Source organism: Eumetopias jubatus, unplaced genomic scaffold (assembly GCF_037043125.1).
Source record: "Eumetopias jubatus isolate StellerSeaLion01/CBP00866 unplaced genomic scaffold, mEumJub1_p1.0 scaffold_9, whole genome shotgun sequence".
Taxonomy (NCBI): Eukaryota; Metazoa; Chordata; class Mammalia; order Carnivora; family Otariidae; genus Eumetopias; species Eumetopias jubatus.
Window position 1 is genome coordinate 111,750,385 of NW_028274815.1, and position 9,868 is coordinate 111,760,252.

The following is a 9,868-nucleotide window of genomic DNA, read 5'->3' on the forward strand; positions in this document are numbered from 1 at the left end:
TTTTCACTTAACTGTATGACCTGCTCATGTCATGCTCCCTTTCCAGATCACGAATACACACGTGCACACTCATCACTAGTGGCATTTCTAGTGCCAGTTTATATAATTTTGCTTACTTTCCTTGAATTGATGGGAATGTCATTTTTTCCCAGGTTTTCGCCCTTAGGAAGAAATGTCATGCTCTTTGCGGAGCTGTTCTGGCATCCTTGCGTTTCCGTTTCCTTGACGACAGACATCTGGAGAGCTTCTCTGTCCTCTCACCTGCTCCCAGCACCGAGCCCTCTATCTGGTGGAGAGGGGGGTCACGCTAACGTCCTCTGTCCTTTTGGTGGGGGGAATACAGAAAAACAGGGGCCTCCTCGTGGGCAGCGGAGCACAGGGGAGAGGCTTTCTCAGAGCAGCAGAGACCTAGGTAGGACCTCCGCCCTTTGAACCGTAATGGATTACTCATAGGCTTCACACCAGCAAAGTGTGCACACCAAAAACAAGTTTTAAAAATAATTAAAAAAAGAAAATGAAGTGATCACTTTGGGAAAAAGAAGGATTTGGGGGCTTTATTTAATTTCAAATTTACTCTTTTAATTCTTAATTAAAAAAAATTTTTTTAATTATGTGGATTGGAGGACACCATGACTTTTCCAAGATGCAGGGCATCTCTGTGGCCCTGCCTTGGAGAGTGTCAGAGGCCGAGTAGTGCATCTGTGAGTGTGTGGTCCTAGGACCAGCAGCATCAGCATCCTCCCTGCCCCTTCCCCCAAGGAAGCTGGGAGCTGGTTAGAAATGTAGACTCCTGGGCCCTTCCCCACACCCTCTGAAGCATAATCTGCATTTTAACAGTTCCTCCCATGATTCATATGCATAATACAATTTGAGAAACTCTACTGAGAGCTGCCATTCTCAACGGGAGGCCCAGGGCCACCAAGGTTCTTTTAGGGAATCTGTGAAGTCAATCCTATTTGCATAGCACTATGAAGGGTTTTATTTTAAATTTCATTTTTATTCTCTCATGAGTGTACAGTGAAGCGTGTGGTACATGACATTGCAAAAAACTGAATGGAAAAGCAGATATGAGACTATAGCTGTTTTTCTGTGAAGCCCTCTATTTATTTTTCCAAAAAAAAAAAAAAAAAAAAAGAAAGAACGTAAAACAATGCCACTCTTACTAATATTATTTTTTGGGTTTGGAAAATACAGTTATTTGTCATAAGCACATGTTCTTTGTGTTAAGATGCAGTGGGTTTGTTAGTGTTTAAATGAGTTAATGAATAAATATTTTGTAAGTTTCTCAGTGTTAATTTCTAAGTCAGCAGATATCCAGAGCTATAACCCACATAAGCAAAAGCGTTCTTGGGAATTTTTTCAGAGTAAAGAGGTCCTAAAACTGAAATGTTTGAGAAATGCTGGTCTAGGGTGTACTTACCTTCTACGGAGTGGGGAGTGGGCATGAGACTGTGGCCTCAGGTGAAGACGAGGCCATGGGCCCGAAAAATCCCAGGGCAGCTGTGTTCTGCAGGGGCGTCCCACTGAGCCCTCTGGTGCTGGGTACCCTCCTTTCTAGCAGCTGCAAGCCTGGTGCTGTCTGTGGGCGAATCCCAAGGTCTGAGCTGCCAGCTGGACACATGATCCTCCGTGCGCTCAGGCTGGGAGTCATCTACATTGTCTTGGGAATTCATCTTCACAGGACAGTGAGTCAGAAGGACCCAGCTCAGGTAGACCTGGACTGGTCTGGGAGCAGGCTCTCCTCTCCCCTCTCTGGGCCTCCGTCAATCTGAGCTGTGACATGGGAGATGATTCTATTCCCTGGGTGAAGTCATTGGGTAACTAATAAAAGACCGGGAATCTCTAACTCATTTCTACATCATTTCGTCCTGACAGTAATAACCGCGGTGATATGGCTAGCCAGCGTCCAGGCTCCATGCTACCATCTTCAGTTATTGCCCCCTGTGTGAGGGCCAGAAGCTGTGGGCAAGCCAGGAGATCACAGACAGCCTGTCCCTGGTACCCAAGTGTTGCCCTGTTCATCCACCTGCCCGTCTGTCAGACATCATCAGGACCTAGAAGCTGCTACTAAGTTATGGAGCGTTCACAGCTTACTCTGTTTTTGCGATGGGCGCTCATGATCCCTTCATGTACTTAGACATTCTTCCTCATTCATCACTCCTTTCGAAATTCATTTCTACATAGACTTCGGACACTTTTTTTTTATTATCAGTGTTTATATATCAACCTATATTAGATCCTCCCCTCGATTCATAGGTGGTTCCCTCATTCTTCATGGAGGATAATGTGTTTGAAGTATTTTCAGCTGTATGTCTTATAAATTATGTTTATAATTATGTCCCCACCCACTGAAGTGGAGAATAAATATCAGGCATTGGCTGCCTGATTCAGTGTTCTGGTTTCTGTTTGCTTTGATTGGTGTCTAACAAGACAATGATCTTTAAAGCTAGGCCTTGCTGAGAAAAGGCTTAGTAAAGACTAAACCTCCACTAACAATCAGGAGCCAGGCCTAATAGATGAGACCCTCAAGGTTATTGTAAGCCAGGGCCAGAGATCTCTGGATATCCCATTTAAATCCTTTCCATCCGGGAAGTGAAGGAAGCCCCCCTCTGCTGACTGCAGGAAAGAGAAGGGAGACCAAGGGAGGGGAAGTAGGAAGATTTCTTGACCTGATTTCACCTCTCCTGACCAAATTTCCAGAGAGGTAGGAGGACAGGCAGGGAGGTATTTGTAGCTACATAGTTTGAGGGAAAAGCCGAAATTAAAAGGATTATTGCCAACTAACCTGAGCTGGGAGATCAGAACTGTGGTTGTCTTTGGGGATGAGTTGGGGACAGGGATTGACTGGGAAGGGACATGAAGGAACTTTCTGGGATGATGGTTTGATTGGGTTAGTTGATTGGGATGTTTGTTACACAGGCATTGGTAAACTTCAACAAATGTACACTTAACATTTGTATATTTCGCGGCTCAGTTGGTAGAGCATGTGACCTGTGATCTCGGGGTTGTGAGTTCGAGCCCCACTCGAAGTTGGGTGAGTTGGGTGTGGAGATTATTTAATAAAAATCTTTAAGAAAAAAAATATTTGCATATTTCATTGTGAATTTAACAGTTAAGAAAAGGTAAGCTGGAAGCAAATTTCAAACTCTATTCAATGAGAGTCGTGCTGAATTATTTAGAGGGAGGTGTACTGATGTTTGCAATTTAATGATGGTGCAGTTGAAATGCAACAAAAATGAGATGGATGGATGGATGGATGGATGGATGGATGGATGTGTGACAAACCAAGTAGAGTCACGTGTTAATGGTGAAATCTATATGATGTTCACTATAAAATTCTTTGACAAAATATTTTTAAAAGATTTTATTTATTCATTTGAGACACAGAGATACAGAGAGAGAGAGAGAGAGAGCACGAGCAGGGGGAGAGGCAGAGGGAGAAGCAGGCTCCCCGCTGAGCCAGGAGGCGGACGGACGTGGGGCTTGATCCCAAGACCCTGGGATCACGACCTGAGCTGAAGGCAGATGCTTAACCATCTGAGCCACCCAGGCGCCCCGGCAAAATTTTATAAAAGGTATGTTTGACCATTTTCATAATAAAATGAAAAAGGGTTTTCTTTCCATGTTGCATCATCTCGTCCAGCTGCCCAACCCCCTTTGAATGCCCTTGCTGTGTTTGATGAATTTCCAGCCTCGGGAGTCCTGATACCCGGCCTCCCTTGTAGCTAGGATGCAGGCCTGTGACGTACACTCATCAGATCACACCCACACGCCAGCTCAGAGTGCGCAGTCCTTGTACATCGGCGTTTGCTGGTGTGAGCGGGAGCTGAGAGCAGCTGCTACAGCAGTTACGTTTTCCCAGGCATCGCAAGAATGAGCTCCTACCCCATAGGTGGTATTGGCAAGGCAGGGGCAGGAGCATCAGCAAGACCTGCTGTTTCCTCTGCAGGCCAGTTGTGAGGTTCCAGATATCATTCCTAGAAGCTGAGTGCTCCTGATGATTCTGGGGGTCCTCCTCATCCTTTTAATAAGCTCTTTTTTTTTTTTTCCCGGAAACAGCATTTGCCAAGGAGAAGGCCTGAGAGGTGGGCCTGAAACAAGCCTCTTGTATGTAACAGGTGGGGATCCAGATGTTCTCACGTGCCCCTGGGGAACAGATGCTGAAAGGGCTAGTGGAGGAGGCTTTCCAGTTCCCAGTCCTGCACGTGAGGAGCTTGGATGTCCTCATGCTGTTCCAACAACAAGTAAGCAACGGGAAATCAACAACTCTTCTTAGATCTGTCGAAGAAGTGAGGTCACAGGGCAAGCTACTGATGCCCAAATTGGAGAGATAGACAGACAGAGAGATTGGCAATTGACTGGAGCAGAAACCTCCATGGGAACCAGCCCTGGGATTGGAAAACCTAGTGTGTTATTGACAAATTGCTGGACAAGTCTGAGAGAGAAAAACTCCAGGGGGGGCCCGTCCTAGAGGGGACCCTGCACCTTTGTGAGTTTTGTCTCCAGGAGTCCTACCAGATTCTCACAGTGAAGCTCAGAGAAAACGCCCCCCATGCTTCAGTCAGGGGCAGGTGAAAAGGAACCATTTAGAAATAAGCCAGAGCATTCTGTTCTTAACATGGCCTGCCCTTAAGTGAGACTAACCTCAGCTGGGGTTTCGTAGAAGCCTAGTGGACTTGGGGCAAGGAAAATACCCAACTCCGTCCCCCTTTAGCCATCCTGTCCCACTGACGGGGGCTGAGGGGCTGAGAAACATTTGTGAAGGTCACAGCCCAGAGGCTCAGGCTTACTAAAAAACTGCAACCTGATCATAGAACCACAGAATGCTCCCCGCGTCCACCCCCCCCATCTCACCACCACATCACTAAAGGTCTATTTACCGGAGTTATTTTACCCAGTACATCATGTCCAGCTTTCAACAAAAAAAATCACAAGGCATACTAGCAGGCAAAAACACAGTTTAAAGAGAGAGAGAAAACATCACAACTGGGCTCAGAGACAGCAGGGATGGTTGGAATTACCAGACCGGGAATTTAAAATAACTATGACTAATATGCTAAGAGCTCTAATGGAAAAAAACGGACAATATGCTTGGGGTGGGCAATGTAAGCAGGAAGAAGAACATTCTAAGAAAGAATCGAAAGAAATGCTAGAAACACTGTAACAGAAATGAAGAATGCTTTTGATGGGTTCATTAGTAGACCGGAAATGGCTAATGAAAGAATCAGTGGCCTTGAGGATATGTCCATAGATACTTTCAAAAAAGAAAAGCAAAGAGAAAAGAATGAAAACAAAAACAAGCCAAGACAAAACCATACAACCCCCCAAACCAGAACAGGACATCCAGAACCGTGGGACAGCTACAAACAGTGTAATGTCTGCATCATGGGACTGCCAGAGTACAAGAAAGAGAGAAAGAAACAGAAGAAATATTCAAAGCAATCATGAGTGAGAATTTCTCCAAGTTGATGTCAGACACCGGATCACAGATCTAGTAGGTCAGAGAGCACCAAGTAAAAAGTGAAAGCTTGCCGCCCTTGGAGCCAGCCCCATTTCCAGAGGGCCACACGGGATCGGGCACGCATCACCTGTCACCAGTCAAGGAGCAGACGGGAAGCCTCTCTGTGATCAGAGGGCTCCATCATAAAAGCCCCAGATGAGGTCCTGGAGAGAAACAGGGAGAGAAGGAGATTTGAGAGGCTGGGCATTCATCCACTAGGGGCTGGTTCATCACTATGGACCACTTGGACTAAAAAAATAAGGAATGACTGACCCACCTTTAAAATCTGTTGTTTCTGGGCAGGACCAGGGCTCACGAAGATGAGATCATGATAGAACATTGACAAGCCATATTTTCTTTACCTTTTTGAGAAATTGTAATGGTTACCATTTACTACGGTGCTTCCTAGGTGCCTCTGCTCTAACCTGCTTCCCGTGTGTGATTAGTCACCAGTGTTGTCCCCACTTCTCAGCGGAGAAAACTGAGGCTCAGAAAGGATCCATGTATGTCTCAAGGTCACACATTTGAATACTGATAGAACCAAACTTGAACCCGTGCAGCCTGAATTTGGAGCCCATATTTTCAACCACAGGGTTATGCAGTGAATAGATGTTCAGCCCCAAGGCAATTTTTTGTTTCTTCATTTTTTCAGTAGATAGCTGGTGCTATTTATTGGGCTAGGTTAGACACGGCAGGAATACAGCAGGGACACAAGGAGATTGCCGCGCTCCCGCTTCTCTGGTCCAGTTATCACTGTTGAAGCCTCCGCATATCCTCTTGCCAGCCCCCGAACGCATATTAGCACCTATATGGGGCATCTGGGTAAGGCACTGTGGAAGATTAAGGAGTTAGACACACTCCGGCTACCGGGTGTTATTTTGTTCAGAATCCCTCGATTCATTCATTCATTCTCTCCATCATTTATAAAATGTTTATTAACACCTGCTCTGGCAAAGTGACAGCAGGGGATGGGGAGAGAAAATAAAATGAATAAGACCAAGTCTCTAGCCTTAAAGAAATTCAACGTTTATTAGAGAGATAAAACCCATACCCCAAATAATCACAATACATGGTAGAAATGGATGATTCCCAAGAAATGCATAAATAGAGAATGGATTCGCTCCGAGCTGGGAGAGACCATTCCAGTAAGTTTCCCGGGAAATGAATTAAAAGTGATTTCATTCTGTTGGGAGAAGGATGTTCTTCCTGTGAATTCTGAGTGCCTTTTTTTTTTTTTAAATTAAATCTCAAATGGAACCAGTTGGGAAAAATACTCTCACAACCTAATTCCCAATCCCCCCCCGCCCCAAAACATTCTTCAAACTCTCAAGGGAGATGAAACAAAGAAAAAGATGAACAATGTCAGGTTCTGGCTGTGTCCAGGCCAGCACCACCTAAGATGGTTCTCAGGCTAGTCACCCCACAAAGCCAGCAGGGAATGTTCCCCCACAACTTTACTGAGAGCTTCGCAGAACAAGGAGAGGTGGGAGAGGGCTTCCAGGAATGGTGCTGGTGCAGACATTTCCTGAGACCTCACCAAAATGGCAGGAAGGAATTTCTATGCAAAATGCATACATGCACAAGGATGAGAGAGCCAGGGAAAAGGTAACAGCTGCAAAACTTGGAAATACGGAGAGCAGGGGCAAGAGTGCCAAATCACTAGCAGATCTGAAAAACACTTCCCAACCTGGAATCACCAATGGGGAGAGCCAGGCAGTGATGAAAACCAACTTGTCATACGGCAGAGTCCCCCCAAAGGCTCTGGAACTGACAGCAGCAGACCCCTCCATAACCGGAGGGCGGGGTGGAGGGGCTAACGGTAATAAAATAGGAATTGGTTGGAAGTCTGTTTATGAAGCAGTACACCTCCCCGCACCCATGTGAGCTGAATGACTTCCCCTTCTCCGGCCCAATAAAGCCTGGACTTCTATTCTTTGGGGAGAACGCAACAGAGGCGGACGCACAGCATGCACAGTTGAGGGCTGGGGCACCACACTGAACACAGGTGCATCAAGGAGGCACTCGAATATCATATGCCGAGGCACTGGCCCACCCTGCCTCCACCTCCCTCTTGACCTTCCCACTCATGATGCTGGCAGCTGGCAGGATACACCTGTCAGAAGGCTGACGAGCTCTGAAAGAAAGGCTTTAAGATGCCGAGTTGGAGTTTCTTAGCTAAACAACCCCAAGCTGTCACCGCACCATGACACTCCTATCCCCAGGCATCCCCAGGCCTCCTACCAACGCTTTGGGGACCCATCCTTAACCCTGAGCAGACAAGAATCATCAGACAACTGTAGAAAACTTCTAATCATGAGAGAGGGAAAAGAAATAAACATACTAAAACAAGAACCTTGGACGAAATGCCTATTTGAGGAGAAACATTTCAGGAAAGTAAACCACGTTTGGTATCCTCAGAACCGTGAGAAGATACTGTAGCCATGGGACAAAAACAAGGTGTGATAAAAAAAAAAAGGAACATTCAAAACAAAGAGCTCTAGGAAACTACAAATTTGATAGCAGGAATGAAAAATTAGAATATAGGTCTTGGAAAAGAAAGTTGAAGATATTGCTCAGCGAGTCGTGTAAAAAGAAAAACAAGGAAATATGCATGATAAAGAAAAGATAAGAAAATTTCTAGGCCAGTCCATATGGTCCAATATCTGAGCCATGGGAATTTCATAAAGATATAGATGGAGACAGACATGAATTATCAATGAAATATTTATTTATTTATTTATTTTAAAGATTTTGTTTATTCATCTGACAGAGAGAGACACAGCAAGAGAGGGAACACAAGCAGGGGGAGCGGGAGAGGGAGAAGCAAGCAGGCTTCCCGCGGAGCAGGGAGCCCGATGTGGGGCTCGATCCCAGGACCCCGGGATCATGACCCGAGCTGAAGGCAGACACCTAATGACTGAGCCACCCAGGCGCCCCTCAATGAAACATTTAAAGAGAATTTCTCAGAACCAGAGGACATGCCTTTCCAGGGCGAAAGGACTTTCTGAATGACAAATTGAATGGACTACAGGTGAATAGGGACACCACCAGGTCTTGTGAAATTACAGAATAGTGGGTACGAAGAGAAGATCCTACAAGCCCTCAGGGGAAAGCAACAGATCATATACAAAGAATTGGGAATGGAAGTGGCTTTCGTTTTCTCAGTAACACTAGGATGAAGAAAATTCTGAGGGAAAATAATTTCTGCTTCAGAATTCTTGATCCAGCCAAACTGGAAACCAAGTATGAGGGTAAAATAAAGACATTTGTAGACGTGTAAGGTCTCAAAAGTTTTACCTCCAAGGACCTTTTCTTGGGAAATTACTGGAGCATATCTTGCAACATAAAAGAGGAAGTAAGCCAGGTAAGAGGAAATGATAGGTGATACAGGAAATAGGAGCCCCAACGGAGAGGGACAAATTCCAGAATGATCCAGAAGGGAGACCCTAGGACTCCAGCTGGTCACTGGGCATAAGGACCAGCCAAGTCCAGGGTCCAGCAGGTCAGAAGGCTCTGAGAAGCTTCTCTAGCATGTTAAAATGGATGGAGTAGCTGAGGTGTCCACAAATCTTGAGAGGCTATTTCAACAATTGCCAGAGTGTTTGATTTTTGAAATAGTAATAAGTACATAGAAAATGAAGCAAACATAAAGCCTAGATTTTAAATCATTAACTCCAGGAAAAACCAATTTTGTGCAGGAAAGGAAGGGTCAGCACAGTGCGGGCCACATGGTTGTTATAGTAATGTACGCACCACATAATAATCTTACCAAAGTTATGACATAACCACCCTGGGAAGAGGAGGATGGGAAGACTGCCTGGGGGCGGGATGGGGGGTGGGAATTAAGAGGACCTGACCCTCATTTTTCATGGTGGGAAGTCAAAGGAGAGTTGTCATTATATTTCTGAAAAATAAAGAAGCAGCAATTAAATTATCCAGAACATGTTATTTGAAGACATGGATGTAGACTTTTATTTATTTTATTTATTTTTTAAAAAGATTTTATTTATTTACTTGTCAGAGAGAGAGAGAGCGCGAGCGAGCACAAGCAGGGGGAGCGGCAGGCAGAGGGAGGAACAGACTCCCCGCCGAGCAGGGAGCCCGAAGTGGGACTGGATCCCAGGACCCCGGGATCATGACCTGAGCCGAAGGCAGATGCTTAACTGACTGAGCCACCCAGGTGTCGCTGGATATAGACTTTTAAAAATCCTGCATAATAAATTACCACAAATAGCAGCTAAAAAAAACATATATGAAGAAATGTTTGGTGGCTCCTCAAAAAGTTAAACATAAAATCACCCTATAAGCCCGTAATTCTACTCCAAGGTGTATATTCAGAATAATTGGAAACAGGTCCTCAAACAAGTG